This window comes from Mastigoproctus giganteus, chromosome 6 (assembly GCF_048544385.1).
Source record: "Mastigoproctus giganteus isolate SK-2022 chromosome 6, ASM4854438v1, whole genome shotgun sequence".
Classification (NCBI taxonomy): Eukaryota; Metazoa; Arthropoda; class Arachnida; order Uropygi; family Thelyphonidae; genus Mastigoproctus; species Mastigoproctus giganteus.
Window position 1 is genome coordinate 218,112,297 of NC_143580.1, and position 16,198 is coordinate 218,128,494.

The 16,198-nt window shown below is 38.7% G+C and overlaps 1 protein-coding gene and 1 non-coding gene across 2 annotated transcripts in view; both read left to right on the top strand.

Moving 5' to 3' along the window:
- Nucleotides 1-16,198, top strand: part of LOC150084984 (protein stum homolog) — a 152,574-nt gene that overhangs the window by 81,649 nt on the left and 54,727 nt on the right. The window lies entirely within an intron of this gene.
- On the top strand, nt 8,076-8,148 carry TRNAK-CUU (transfer RNA lysine (anticodon CUU)). Its single transcript has one exon. It is a non-coding gene; the product is annotated as a tRNA-Lys (tRNA).

The window sequence follows — 16,198 nt, forward strand, 5'->3', positions numbered from 1 at the left end:
TACCCAAACCGGTTGGAAAATGCCCTGGTTCGATTGCCGTTTAATGATGCGAGGAATTTTTATGGGCTGTTTTTCATTCTGTGGCTGAGTTAGTCAGTCTAAGGCGTGGACAACAAGCCCCCCCCCCCTTCGGAAGCTCGGGTTTTTCTTCTAACAAAAACAGGAATCTACCAGAGAAAACACGCAATTTATGGACATTAATACACATGCACAGATAAGATAAATCTTGGACAGCTCTAATATGATAGTTTTATTTTTATCGTCTTCACCATGCCCGTCCGCACGTAAGAACTCGACTCTTTAAAATATTTGTCGAGCCATTCAACTTTCATTAAAATCGGACTTTTCTGGTTTTTTGATTGGTTTGTTGTAGGGCTTTAGGCACATCAACGAGTTAAGTATATATTCCTGTAAACTCTGTAAACTTCGTGTGTTCTGTGGTCGATTTTCCTGTTTTCTGGACAAAAAACTCAAGTTTCTGGAGTAAAACAAACCATGTTACCCTCTCTTGAGACTAACGAACTCAGCCACGTTGTGAAAAAAGCCCAGAAAAATTCCTCACGTCGTCCATGGGAATTGAACTCAGGTCTTTTCCACGCAGTGTGGGAGAACAACGATTAATCGCTAATCTTCATGCAGAACAATTGGCATTAAACTCAAAAAAGTTTCCATAAGCTTTCTTTTACTTCCATAACTTTGTACCTTTGGTAGCCAACAGTTATACTGGCAGAGAAATTGATATTTTTCAATATCAATATCTCTGCGCCACACTGCTTTATGTCGTTAGATGTTACTATCGCAGGTGCCGTGGATAAAGGCTATATCCTGGTCAAAATGAATCTCCCCTATAGAAACTTTCGAAATCTCCAAAGAAAGTTCGGACTTCGTGTAATCGATCAGATCACCCCCAAATAACTCCATCGTCCAGTAACCAGAAATGCATAATGTTTTATGGTAGCCTTTTTAAAATCTGCTCTCTGCAAAAACCCGCAAATGATTAGAGTCCGACGTAAATATCCCAAGACTAGGACATCTTTATTACTAGACAGCGTTCACTGCTTGCATTGACCTCAGTTGTTTCGCCGGTTTTACCGCTTTGTTTACGATCGCAGTCTTGAATAACACCATCATTTGTGATGGACAACATATGGAAACATCGCGAGTCGCATCGGACAAACGTCAAAAGTTCATCTTTGATCCAAACACCGTTCTCTAGTACCCTTACGATTTTGTTTACTTTCCTAGAGCAAGATCCGAAAATGGCAAACAAAAATTTAATGCTTCTAAATGTAAGGTTATGCATTTGGGGAACTAGATCGTACGTATAGCTTAGCTTAATTTTCAGCACTCACCTCATAGTAATCCGCTTAGCTGGTGGAGGGTTTTATCACATATATAGTGGTTATAGGATTCTAATACTTTACAGGGATTATGGGTTTTAAAATTAAGTTATGGGCTGTAGAAAAATTTTTAAGAAAGGAAAGTGCACCTTCCATGGTTGCCTAATAAAATTAAATTAAGAGAAAGAAAAAAGGGAAATATATAAGCTAATAATCGCGCACGAGCGACTTTCGAGTTTCCTCGTCTTCAGTTAGCTATAGTGGAGGGGGGGGGGAAGAGAGCGCGCTTGTCTTATATAAGGGTTGGGTTCCCGAAATGCATTTCAGTGCACGTGGAAACTTGATACGTGCTAAATTCCAAATGGGGGAGAAATTGGCGAGAATCTTTTTGTTTAACACGTTGAGTGATGTATGGCGCTTAAACCATTCAATAACGAGGGCTTCGTTTTCAAGGATTTTGTAGCTAGAATTTAATTTAATTACTGTGATGGCTGAATTGATGAGTGGGTTGTGATTTTGAGATTGGACGTGTTGTGTTAGTTCTGTGCTTGCTGAGTTAGTTTTGAAGCTATTAAAGTGGTAGTACGCACGCGTGTTCGCGATTTTTGATGTCCCGAATTTTGCTGTTGTACTACCTATGTATGCTTGGCAATCTGATTGGCATCTGATCAAATATATAATGTTGTTGTAATCTTGTCTCGTACTCGTGTGTTGTCTTGTATGAATTGAATTTGGAACTTAATTTGTTATATGATGTGAATATTAATTTTATATCTGTATTTTTAAAAATCTGTTGAAGTCTTCTAGCGTATTGTTGATGATATGGGAGCGCGATAAGGGGTTTTTGTGTCTTATTCTTGTTCACGTGGTTAATAATTTTGTTTGGGTTATTAGTGTTATTATGAACTTTGGTGATGGTTTCTTTTATTAGTTGTGGTGGGTATTTTCTGTCGATGAATTTTTTGGTGATGTATTGTAATTCTATAGATAGGTCTGTTTGTGTGTGGCTATATTTTACAGCGTTGTATATCTGGTTGTATATAACTGCTTTTTTGATGTATAGAGGGTGGTGTGAGTGGTAATGTAAGAATTTACCTGTATGTGTGTTTTTTCGTATATTTTGGTGCCTAAAGATGTGTTTATTTTGTATACAGTGAGGTTTAGAAAATTAATTTTATTATCGTTTTCTACTTCGAGGGTGAATTTGAGTCTTTCATGTGTTGTGTTAAAGGTGTTCAGTAAAGTATCGATGGTGGTTCTGTTGCCTATTAAGAGGACGTCATCTGCATACCTCATGTATAGTTTAATTCCTGGGGGAAAGGGTTGGAGAATATTTTCTTCGATAGATGCGAGGTAGATCTCGGATAAAGGGGCAGAGATGCCGAGGCCCATGGGAAGGCCAAAAATTTGTTCGTAGACGTTATTTTGGAATTTAAATTGTTTGGCGTCAAGTAACAGTGATGTGAGTTCTAAAATATCATTAATGTTTAAGTCGGTACGTTTTGTTAATGTGTCGTCTTTGATTAATAGATCTTTAAGGGCCAGTAGCATGGATTCGATGTGTACGTTTGTGTATAGGGAGACGACGTCGAAGGACGCGAGAATATCGTTTTCAGATATGGTTATGGAGATTATGTATTCGTGTGCTTGTTTAGTGTTGTGGACCCTGAACCGAGAAAATCTCATTAAAGGTGAAATGATTTTGACCAGGAATATGGATAGGTTAGCATAGGCGGACTGTTTATAAGAAACGATGGGCCTTAAAGGGTAATCTTGTTTATGGAGTTTGACTATTCCAAATATGTGTGGGAGAATGTTATTGCGTATTGGAAGGTGCACTTTCCTTTCTTAAAAATTTTTCTACAGCCCATAACTTAATTTTAAAACCCATAATCCCTGTAAAGTATTAGAATCCTATAACCACTATATATGTGATAAAACCCTCCACCAGCTAAGCGGATTACTATGAGGTGAGTGCTGAAAATTAAGCTAAGCTATACGTACGATCTAGTTATTACATTACAGCACATAAGGACTCCTTAAAATATCAAGAGGCATTTGGGGAACTTATGTCGTCAGGAACATATTGGGGAAAACGTTTTTTTTCCTGGTACTGGACTGATTACCTGACAGCATGTAGCATCATAAAAAAATTATATTATTCATGATCAGAGCGCATTTGGAATACACTTGGAATTCCGCATTTGGTGTACTGTATTCAGGTATGGAGACCGAACCTATGTGAAGAACAGCTTAGAAGATGTAGACTGCACAGTTTGACAACTAGACATCTTAGGGGGAAAGGAGGAAATGACTGAGCTATGAATGAGGAAAGTCCTTCTTCCCCTTCGAAGAGGAGATAAGAACGAGGAGGATAGAAATATAAAATCTCAGGCAACAACAGAAGACTGGATCACATGAAGTTCACTTATGGAAAGCGGGTTGTCGAATACTGAAATAGCCTTTGGGTGGCATATAAGCACCATCCCCCCCACAGAAAAGGAACCCGGGTTCGTATCCCGTCAATGACGCGAGGAATTTTTATAGGCGCTTTTTTCATAAAATGGCTAACGAGGTGTTTAAAGCTTTTATTGGCTTGAGCACACTCACTGCTGATAGGATTCTTCCTGTTGCTCAGACTACACACATGACGAGGCATAAATTCAAACTGAGGAATTGAAATAGATGTGCAGAATTTAGCCTTCAGCCAACGGGTGGTTGATTGCTGGACAAAGGTTCCACCCGTTGTTGTGGAAGTGAAGTTTGAATAAATTCCAGGAAGAGTTGATCTTGTAAATAAATACTTGATCTAAAAGAACGATCTCTGCATTAACATTTATATATTCTATATATTTTTCTATATCATCTGACGACTATCAAATAGCCCATATTCCATTAAGTCATATCACTTTCTTTCTCTCAATTTTTTCTATCTATGAGATACTTAAACTTGATCATACTTCTTCATTTATTACAGGTGAGTAACTTGTGCTAGATAAAGTTGTCTCGGTAAAATAGGTTTAAACGTAGAGGTTTTAATATCATTAACCAGACTCATTAGCCGCACAAATAAGACGGGAAGAAGATTATAATGTCTCAGTAGCAAATAAAACTTTAGCTAGTTTCAGAAGATAAGAAAGTCTCTAGGAAAGTAGTGAGACAGAGCTTACAGGCTCAAATAAACAAAGAGCTCGTAGACTTGGACCTCGTGAAATATCGATTCTTCATTTATCTTCAGGCTTGCTTTCCTGTTACCATCAACAGCCACTTCTATTTTCAGTGTTCTGAACAGAAGGATAGTAGAAACAACAACATCGAAGTTTTACTTTAAAATTCCAATGGCTTGTCTAAGATTTTAATGAAGGTAAATAAACCGCACAGACAAAATAATAATGGTAGTACAGAAAAAAAAACATTTAAACACTCCTTTTTACATCTTACGAGGTAAGTAAATGAAACATTTGTTATTTTTCTACACACTGGCCAAAACAATACGAACCTTTATTCAGTATCGATTTTGTGAGTTAAGACTGATTGTTCGTAGAGCTAATGTATCGGTGTTTTTCCGCGAATATCGTACGTGTAACTAATAATGAAGTGGGACAGTAGGGTTTTAATTGTGATAATTAAGTACCTCGAAGGTTCTGATCACGTAGTTGCTCAAGACCAGAGCAGCAAAGCAACGGGCACAAAGTAGCAGGAGTGCTATTGCTCGAGGGAGAACCGAAGGAAATGAAAGAAGATATTTGTTGACATTAGAATTGAATTTATGTAGATTGTAATTTTCAGGAAATATGTATGAAGAAAGGTTGTTCCAGAAAACGGCAGTTGAATGAATAAATGAGGGGGAAAAAAGTTGATTCTGTGAGTTTTTAACTGGACAGTAAAAGGATGTTGACTGGTTGCGGCACGTGTTCAGACTGCTTTGGAAGAGAGAGCGGGAATTATAGAAGCCAATTCAGAAGAACAGCGCTCATGGAAGTATCTATAGAAAAGGCATGCAGCAGAAACAGAACGTTTAAGAGATAAAGATTGGAGAGACTGCCCTCTTCTGAATGGAATCTAGAAGCCTGAGAGAGGTTTTGGGAGCACCGCCCCAGATATGGGAACAATATTCCATGTTAGGGCGGATTTGCAATTTGTACAGAGTGAACAGCTGTTTTGAAGAAAAGTAACGCTGAGAGCAAAAGAGAAAATCCCGTTTTTTTAGATGTAGAGGAAGCAATATTTGCAATGTACTTTATCTCAAGGGAGATTATAAGCCAGGGTAATCCCCAAGAGAGTATACGATCTTGCCTAGAAATCAGAGTGTCATTAAAGATACGCATAGGAGCAGAAGAATCTTATATGCGAGATAGAAGACTGCGCTGAATTTTAGAAGGATTGAAATGAACTAAGTTATCTTTTCGCCGCTGGAGAATTATCTAGAGATCAGCATCTAAGGAATTGGTGGTAAATATTCGAGAAGTTGAAGCTGATTGAGCAGAGCAAGGTTTCTCAAACTGTAAGGTGGAATGCAATGTGCTATCATCAGCAAAACTATGGATAGGATTTCCGACCAATGGAAGAAGGTCATTAATATACAAGAGGAAAAGAGTGGGAGAAAGAACAGCACCTGGGGAACACCAGCATTAGTGGAAAAATTAAAAGACAGACAGATAGCCATCTACCAACACCCGCAGTGAGCGGTCAGAGAGAAAACTGGATACCCAATTATCAAAAAACAGTTGGCAAACCATAAGATCGAAGCTCGTTTAGAAGACCTTTAAGCCACACACGATCAAAAGCCTTTGATCGCAAAAACCGTTACGAATAAATCACATTGCATTGTACTTCTCTTTTGGGAGAAGGTCAGTTTATTGGTAGTGTTGTTATTATTGTAGTAGGGTTTAGGAGCATCAGCGACTAAGGCCATATTGCTCCGTGCTCCGTATATACTGTCTGTAAACTGCTTGTGTCCTGTAGTCGATTTTCTGTTTGCTGTACGAAAAACTCGACGTTTTCCGGGAGAGAATAAAACATGCCACACTCGCCCGAGACCGACTAACTCAGCCAAGTTGTGAAAAAGGCCCATAAAATTCCTCACGTCATCGACGGGACTCGAACTCGGTTCTTTTGCAACCGATGTAGGGAGGAGGGCTATTCTACCAACAGTGCTTGCCACGGGGGCATCTGGAAGTAAATCAGTTCTTAGTGATTTGCTTAACATGTGGATACATTTTGAAAAATATACCTCAATATTAGGTACAATCAAATTGCATTGGATGCGTGTATAAAACAATTTGTACCCAATTAGAATTTACATGAGGGGGGAGGAATTTTAGCATGGTAATATGCAACAGACTTTTCTGTAAACAACAGTAGTCTTAACTTTTACAGTCTTCAATTTTGAAAGATAGCATCAGAGATGTAATGAAGTCCGTTACAGATGTAATAGCTGTCACTGGCTGAGAATAATGGCAGTTATCATTCGCAAACGCAAATAGCTCTAAACCATTTCCTAAAATGGACAAATGCGTTGCCATGACAACCAAAGATTAAAGTGGTCAATAGTTAGTTATGTCAAACTGCGAGTCAAGTGATACTAGTCGAGATTATCTCTTCGATATACGCACTTAAAATATTAACGTAATAAGTACTTGGTCAATATTCACCTTAATCAAATCATCATGTTCAACATGTACACTTAACCAATTAACCCACAGCTGCGTAGAATGTTAATTTATCAACTAGTAAGTAGTATAACGTTCTGTCGCTGGGCTATCACGCTATTTCTCCTTGGTTAACGTCATTTCGAAACAGTATTGTCTCCAGTCATGTACTAGCTTCGAACTTTCTGCAAACGCTTGCGTCTATGACAGCAAGATAAATTACTGCGGTATCGATTTTTCAGCCACTTATAATGGAATATTTTGTTAAGGTCGAAGGGAAAGAAAACGTGTGAGACAGTAATAGATGATAGGAGTTTAGTGACATGGACACACAGTAGCGACCTCTGAAGTATTTACTTTATTTCTCTGTTGCTCTAGAGAATCGTTGGGGACCTTCAAACAATAATTTCTTGATAGAACAGGATCACTAGGATTCACTTTTGCTTTCTCTATTATTCGGAAATGTAATTCCATTTTCTTTGGAGGTGATAAACAGCCTGCTTTGGTTTAATTAATAAGGCAGTACTCGAGTATCATACACACACGGAAAATCACAAATTAAGAGGAGAATGACCAGTTTTCACACAGGTAGAAAAATCAATTTTCACAAATATTCTAAAAGTATAGAAATCAATTTTCAAACAATAACTGAGGAGTAGAGAAAAATCAGCAATTTTCACCAATAAACATAGGCAGGAAAAATTAATTTTCACCAAAAATACCCAGGTAGAAAAATTAATTCTCACCAAAAAACCCCAGGTAGATAGAAAAAATCGTGCATTTTCATCAATAACGACAGATAGAGAAAAAAATCACCAATTTTTATCAATTTTTACCAGAGGCAGAGGAAAATTCGCAATTCTTCTGTGAAAATTGAAGAATCGACAATTTTCGTTATCTGTTTGGTAAGATTTGGGTCTGCATTAATAGCTAGTTATTTTGCCTGACCTAAGTCGATTAAATAAGAGTGGTCAGACACACGGCCAGACCACGCTATTTAAAACCACCGATTTTTACATATCAGAACAACATGGCGCGCATGTGACGTATAGATTTGTATGAATTAGGGTTAAAGTAAATCTGTGCCCGGCTAGCTCAGTCGGTAGAGCACGAGACTCTTAATCTCGGGGTCGTGGGTTCGAGCCCCACGTTGGGCGTCATAATTTTAATTCCCATTCCTTTCGAATGCCAACTGTTCAAAGATTTTATTTTAGGCCTGACGTAGCCGAGTGGTCAGGTGCCAGAGTACAGTAGCACGCGCCCTTTGAGTGGACCGAGGTTCAAGCCCCTGACTGCTAAATACGATTATTGTAAACTCTTCTGACCTGGCCAGCGTGCAGGAGTATAAACAAGAACATTAAACGAAGCAGCAATTTTTACAACAAATAAGAGTTAGTCTTTACAATCTGGTACACCAGAGGCGTGCCGAGGGCGAGGCGAACGAGATCTTGCCTCAGATTAAAGGCTGAAAGGGGTGCCAAAAGAAAGATTAAATAATTTCCAAGGTTGCCATGATTAACAGTAGGGCGCAATTTTTCATTCTTGCCTCAGTTACTAAAATGACTCGGCACGGGCCTGCCTAGCCCCTCCCACCGGGTGTTTTTTAAGTAGCCTTAGAGTGAATTCCCCCCACTCCGCTGTTTTAAAATCGGAAAACGAGTTCCCAATTTTAAAACAGCAGCAAAGGGGCGGATGATTATCCCTCCTTGCTGCTGTTTTAAAATCGCGAACTCGTTTTCTGATTTTAAAACAGCCGCAATGGGAAACACTGACTAAAATGGGTACCATATACTGAAGGGTTAGAGCTTCCAATCACTTTGAGGAAAGCAACAATCACTAGATATGTCAATCAATGCTACTCACAACGATCGATCAGAGGTACCATGTTGTAAAGACTAACCCAAAGAAATTAATGTTAAGTGTTCGGTATATTTGTCTTTGCAAAATACTGTACGTTACCACATAGGTCAAAATATTTTGTAAGTTTAATAATATTATACTAAAGAAAACAGAATTTAAAATTTCGTTAAAGTTTTGTCTGTAAAGTGAAATGCTTTGAAGGATTCAAGTGAAAGTTCAAATGGATTATTCAGAGGATTCAAGTGATTTGACATGCATAAGTCAAAAAGTGATTCTACTTTGATAAACTTCTATTGTTCGGAGCAAAAGAAATCTTCACGAATTATTGTTTCTCAATCATCAACCAATCTAAGGGAAGGGGAAGAGAAACCCACTTTGAAAGATTCAAAATAAAAATTGGGAAGAGATAAAAACGAAATATAAAACACAGATCTTTTCCACTCCCACACCGGGCGGAAAAGACCTGTGTTCGAGTCCGTCGATGACGTGAGGAATTTTTATGGGCGTTTTTTACATCGTGGCTGAGTTAGTCGGTCTCAGGCGAGGGTAGCATGATTTTTCCTCCCTAAAACTCGGGTTTTTCATCCAGCAAACAGAAAATCGACCGGAGAACACACGCAATCACAGACAATATACACGGAGCAATATGGCCTTAGTTGCTGATGCTCCTAAAACCATACTACAACAATCAAGTCCTTTTCCACTTTTAAAAATTAATAACTCGAAAACTGTAGGTCATATCGAAAATTTTTTTAATCAATAGATGTGAGTCTTTTTAGACAACAGATTGGTGAAAAATTTACCTTGGTGTTTTTCAAAATTTATCACTTTGAGCGCTTCCTAGTGTCAAATTTTAAACTAATTTTTTACTGTTAAAAAATCCCACATGTACTGATACCGCTTTTCGATACAACATATAGTTTTCGAGAATTTTTACAAATGCGAAAGGACTTTATAATCACCCTGTACGTGTGGCTCCAATTTATTTGCTTCCGCCACTGCCGTGTCCTTACAATCTGATTATACTCACGAAATCGTAAACAGGATATACTGAAACCAGGTTAGAAGCTGTCGTGATGCGTTTCCCTTTCTTTCTTTCTCCTCTTGTTCTTCCTCCCTTTTTCTTAGAAATTCGGCGGATTAGTTTTGAAATCCATTATAGCAGCAGTAGTCGATAGAACAGGTAAACTGATGAAGAAATGTTTCGTTCGAAAGAACGTCGATGGTTTGTATCAGAACTTTTCTTGTTGAATAGAGTTTACTCCTGGCAGAAAACAAGATTCCGTTTCTTTTCTTTTCTTTTCTTTTTTCCCTCCTTAGGAATCATCGCATCTCCGCTGTTTCCCTTGAAGAGATATTTCAATTTCAGACACGTCAGCAACAGATATTTCCATTTACTTTGCTCTAAGCATTCATGCATTGATATAACAATAATAAAATATGACGGTTTTGAATTATATTTACGTTATGTTGCCAAAAGTATAGGGACACTAAGAGGCTTCCTCCTAAGTATTTAAAATTCTAATTTAAAATTTGTTTGCATTTTAAACAATTTGAGAAATTTCTGAATTCAGTTTTTAGCCAGCGCTGTTCAGTTATGTTGCCATTACATCGTTTATTTCATGACACTTATAACAATTTTTTTTTGAAGGTAGAATCAAAAAGTTCCTGGACTAAATTTCTATTTAATTAAATATAACACTTCCACATAATCACGCATCGAATTTTTCAAAACAGTTGTTATAGTGGGGTTTCTGGCGCATCAGCTACTAAGGCCGTATTGCGCCGTTTATAATGCCTATAAATTTTGTTCGTTCTGTGGTCGATGTGGACGAAAAATTCGAGTTTCTGGAAGAAAAACCATGCTACCATCGCCTGAGACCGATCAATTCAGCCACGTTGTGAGAAAGGTCCACGTCATCAACGGAATTTGAGCTCAGGCTCTTCCACTCGGTGTGGGGAAGAACGGTGATTATACCAATGTGCTATCCACAAGGGCAAAAGCTTCTTCGAAGTCCTTTCTTGAAAGTTCCTTGATTGCGTTAGTCGTAATTTTAATTTTTAATTTTGGAAAAAAAATAATGAAAGTTACATGGTACAAGGTCAGAGAGTAGAGCTGATGTAGGACAGTTGGAAAAGCATTTAGAAATTATTTTCACACGATGAACAGGTGTACTGTCATGGAGTAATTTCAATTTTATCTTTGCCATAGATCAGATCCCTCTTGGTCTCCAAGGTAGTTCGTTCCTTGTAACCTTGCTTCCTCTGTGATTGAATTTGTTCTTTGGTCAGTTTGCTGGACGAAAACTATGTAACCCTTGCCTGAGACCGATTAATACGGTCACGTTGAAAATCGCTTATAAATATTCTAACTGAGGCTTTTCACCCGATGTGGATGGACAGTGATTATCACCACTGATTATCACAGTGATTATCACCCGCGTGGATGAAAGTTAAAAGTAGCATATTCATTGTAGTACAAGTTAAGTAGATGCCGCCATCTAAAGTAATTTTATCTTGCAAGACAACATGTCTAGTGTTTTTAAAAATTCCAGGCATGCATATGGGCTTGTAGTACATAAGTTTTTTTTTTATATAACAAGAGTTGATACTACAAGTGCTAATTAAATATTTGAACAGTACTAATTACTGGGATGCAGAATATCCCTAACTTTATACTACTGTAGTTCAAATGCTTAAACCAAAAACGATCATCTCCTTAAATGTACCCACAGGCACACTTGTGCTGTTGTTGTTATAGGATTTTTTGGAGCATCGGCAACTAAAGCCATATTGCTCCATATATAATATGTCTGTAAATTGCTTGTGTTCTGTGGTCGATTTTCTGTTTGCTGGACGAAAACCCGGGTTTCCAGGAGAAAAACCACACTACCCCTCGCCAGAAACCACCTAACTCAGCCACGTTGTGAAAAAGGCCCATAAAAATTCCTCACGTCATCGACGAGAATCGATCTCAGGTCTTTTCCAACCTGTGTGAGGAGAACGGCAATTCTACTAACTGTGCTAGCCACGACAGCCACACATGTGCGTGTACAAAACTGTCATGGTAGGCTGTATAGCTTTGATTTGCTGTATATCTGGCACCTCTCTGTACCATTCTAATTGGAATAAATTCGTTGATTCGAAATCAATCATTACGTTTCATTGTGCATAATAAACGAAGATATTTAATTCTATACAGTAGCTCATTATATTTAGTTACAATCCATAGTTAATATATAACTTAGTTAAGATATAATCCGTTTTTCACCGAATCTCTTCAGTTTGAGCTTAATTTCAAGGACTTTCAGGATACAGCTTAAAGAGAAATTCGTACAGATGTTTTTGACTTTACTGAAATTAAACTTTAGGAGTTCCGTGTTGTGTACCAGCATTAAGCTTAACAGTTCTCACAAACACGCGTTTCTCAAGAGTAGATTATCTCTTGCCAAACTTACCCACCAACTACCAAAAACCGATTAAAAATTCGACTGTAATAAAGTGTTAAAAATAAAAACTCTAAATGTCAAACGCAAAGAGAATTCTACAGTTGGTGTACATTTGTCCTTCAGCTTCCATAAATCAATCACAGAAATTTACTGATGCTGTAGTGTTTTGCCACACAAGCAAAAGCACTTATTCTAACCAGACTGGCGACAAAGAATTGCAGAAACGATCGATTTTTCTACCAGATGTGACAGCATAGTTTAAATTTAGTCCTTTCTGCACTCCAATAGATCGGTTACAGTTAACGTCTTCAGCACTTCCTTCATCTGACTTTATAACTGATGCTGACGACAGTTCGTCTCTTAAACATGACCTACTGTTGCTCTTCACCGGCTGAAGGTCAAAAAATTGAATTAAAGATTATAAAGAATCTTTACAGTTATAAATTGGCAGGATTCTAACACGGGCATTTTCAATGTGTTTGGAAACACTGGTATATTTGAGATGACATGTAGAAGACCTAACGAAGAGCTTCTTTACCAGTTTAATGGGTTGGTTATAAAGGTGTACAGTTGGTGATATTCTGGGACTCAGGGTCCTTTAATCAGAAAGGCTTGCGTTTTCTCGGGTGAAATTTGCAATTTATGAAGATGCGACCACGTCTGGTTTGGGTTAAAGCAGATGTAGATCTTGCTTCTCTGCTGTCTGCTTCAATCAGCACAATGACATCACCGGCATATGATAGGATGGTGGAGTGCTCTACTTCCAGATTTAGGAGTTCATCCAGCACAACTGTCCAAAACAGAGAGGCTAAGACGAACCCTTTCGGGCAGACTTGGAGACGTGACTTGATATTTCTTTGTATTTGGTTCGTACAACGACTCTGCGATCTTGAAAGTAATCTTTGAGGCAGTGATAAAGTTTCGAAGGACTGGCAGGCTGCCGAAGACGCCTCAGGACACTCGGCCACCAAATGGCGTCGAATGCCCCGGCGAAGTCAATGGAGATTGCTAACAAGCACTTTCGCTCCGTGGCAGTGGGGCTTTTGTAAGAGTTTGGAGGGCATCCTCTGCACAAGATCCCTTTCTGAAGCCATATTGTCGATTTTACTGCAGGTTTGCAGCGAGGTAATGCTGGTGCGTTCTTTCATAAAGGAAACATTGAAAGAACACACCGTTTAGTTTATGAAACGCACTCGTTCATGAGTAGCACAGTTGGTAGAATCGCCGTCCTCCCCACTCCGGGTGGAAAAGACCTGAGTTCAAATCCCGTCGATGACATGAGGAATTTTTATGGACCTTTTTCTGTTAGCTAGAGTTTTTCGTCCAGCAACGGAAAATCGACCACAGAACAGACGCAATTTACAGACAGTATATACGGAGCAATATAGCCTTAGTCGCCGATGCTCCTAAAACTCTACTACAACAACTTTATGAAAGAAGGATGTTAACAGCTGTTCTTTCATGACGTCAGCATAATAGCTGTAGAGTATACCAGGAAAATACTAAATTAAATATTCTCTAGTACTGGATTTAAAGCTAACGTAGAGAACTCTGTAAAAAAATTAATTAAGTGACGTAATTGCTTTATGAGAAGCGAAGAATTGGAGTGCATAATTGGACAATATGATGACTCCTGTTCGTTACAGCGAACTCATGCAAGAAATACTAATTAATGTGTCGTTATTTAGTCGTACGAGAAACTGCACACTAAGTATTACTAGAGCGGTATTTGTTGGGTCTATATTGAATTTTCAACTCCCACTAGACCGTGGTAATGGTGGAAGAAATAACTTGGTTATAAGATTACATATACAAAGGATTTCTTAATTAAGTATACGTTCCTTGGGGGCACCCAGGAAAAATCTACTCATGCTACTTGTTCTCTATATTTGGTACTGGGAGGAGCTTAAAAGAAGTTAATTTACTGATAAGAGTTCTACAACATTTCCTTGTATACTCGAACTTCAGTAGCAGATGCAACAGTTTTAATGTGGAAGTCTCCTGCGCGTATCAGCCCATCTTCGGGGTAGACTATTTGCTCACGCACTACTTCTTGTCAGCCATTTTTCTCGAGTACCTTTAATCATCCGACCCACGATACAATTGTTGCCTAATGCTAGTTGTTATAACACAGAAGAATCAGATTGGTCAGCATTCATCGTGGATATTGCTATCCTGGAAGCTGTGGGTACAGCATGTTTCCACATCCATTACCCAAGATATCGCAGTCTTTCCATAAACCTCACAAATTTACTGGTGATTGACTAATAGTTTCGAGTAGTTCATGGCATGCAAAAATCTCATCACAAACACCCCTTTCATTTGTCCCAGTTCATCTGATGTTTCTCACTTCTGTTCTGTGTAATTTTCGAGATATGCACATCATCTCAGAGACGGGAGGCTTGCCACTATACCGAAACAAGTTTTGTAGGGGAACCTGTCACGGCTTGTTTTATGAACATTCTCTATTTTCAGGCACGCTAGTATATATGCCTAATTGGGCCTATGGTCTTCACCATGTCCGCCCGTCCGTAAGCATGTAATAACCCTGCTTCTAGTGGATGGATTTTTGTGAAACTTTATATTTGGGCCTTTTTTGAAAGATTTCTGTAGACATCCCAAATTTCATTAAAAACGGACCAATTGAAATCTAGAAATTATTTATTACTCATTTATTTATTTATTTTTTTTTTTTTCATACATATCACATAGGCTATGCATGTACTGTATATTATAGATAACCACTGGATATTATGTTTACTCCCATGTGCTGTTTGGAGGAATGAATGGGCGATGTGTGGTTTAGTCGTGTCGCATATATATACGAACATTCTTTTCACCATGGCCGTCCGTCCGTCAGTCTGCATGAAACAGAAAGACTGCCAGTGTACGTTTCACGAAATTTTATATTTTGCCCTTATAAAAAGATTTGTCGAGCTCTTCCAAAATGCATTAAAATTGGATCAATAGAAATGCGACATATGAAGATTGAGGTGAGAACTACCTCCAGAACGAACCATAGACGATTGATGAAGGCCATCAGAGCTCCAACAAGGGCATACATCCAAACTTCTTTAATGTGCACAATTTTCTATAAAAATACTAGAAGTCTGAGAAATAAACTTCAGACAATGGAAAATCTTCTTTTGTCAAGGTGGTATGACATCATTTGTATCACAGAGACATGGCTGTCCCCCAATGAAGAAGATCTCGCATTTTCTCAAGCCACTTGCTTCTCGGGCATTTTTGCCTCCAGGGAACGGACAACTGGTGGTGGTGTAGGCATTCTCTTCAACACAAAAAAAAAAAAATTCTCACTGACAAGCTCAACAACACTAAAAACAGAACTGTTTGAAGCTGCAAGAGCCTCACTCAGCATTCAAGGCCACAGACTTGACGTGTGCACAGTCTATATCCCCCTTCCCACAGTAAAGAACACTTTACAAGAGATCTCCAACTGGATCATTAATCAATGCCACCCTAAAGCAACATTACTAGTGTGGGGAGACTTTAATATTAGCTCAGGCCAACACAGTCTTCGCAAATTGTTATCTTCTAATCTGGCATCAGTAGGTCTGACCCTCCAGAATTTTTCCCCTACCAGAGGCTCTAACCTGTTAGACCTAATATTTGCAACAGATACCCTCACCGTTGACAGCCAACCGGAAACAGCCTTCATGTCAGACCATCTACCAGTAGGCCTCATTCTTCCAATCACTCCCAGGACATCCTGGCAACATCAGGCACCAGTTAAGAAGACAGTGATTAGCCTGTCTCTCCTCAATCCAGAGAAATGCTGCTTCGCAGCATCTATTTTTCCTTGGGAAGCCCTAAACCAATGTGATCCACAGCTCGGGCTGCACTTTCTTACCTGCTGGCTGCAGCGTCAAAAACAGTG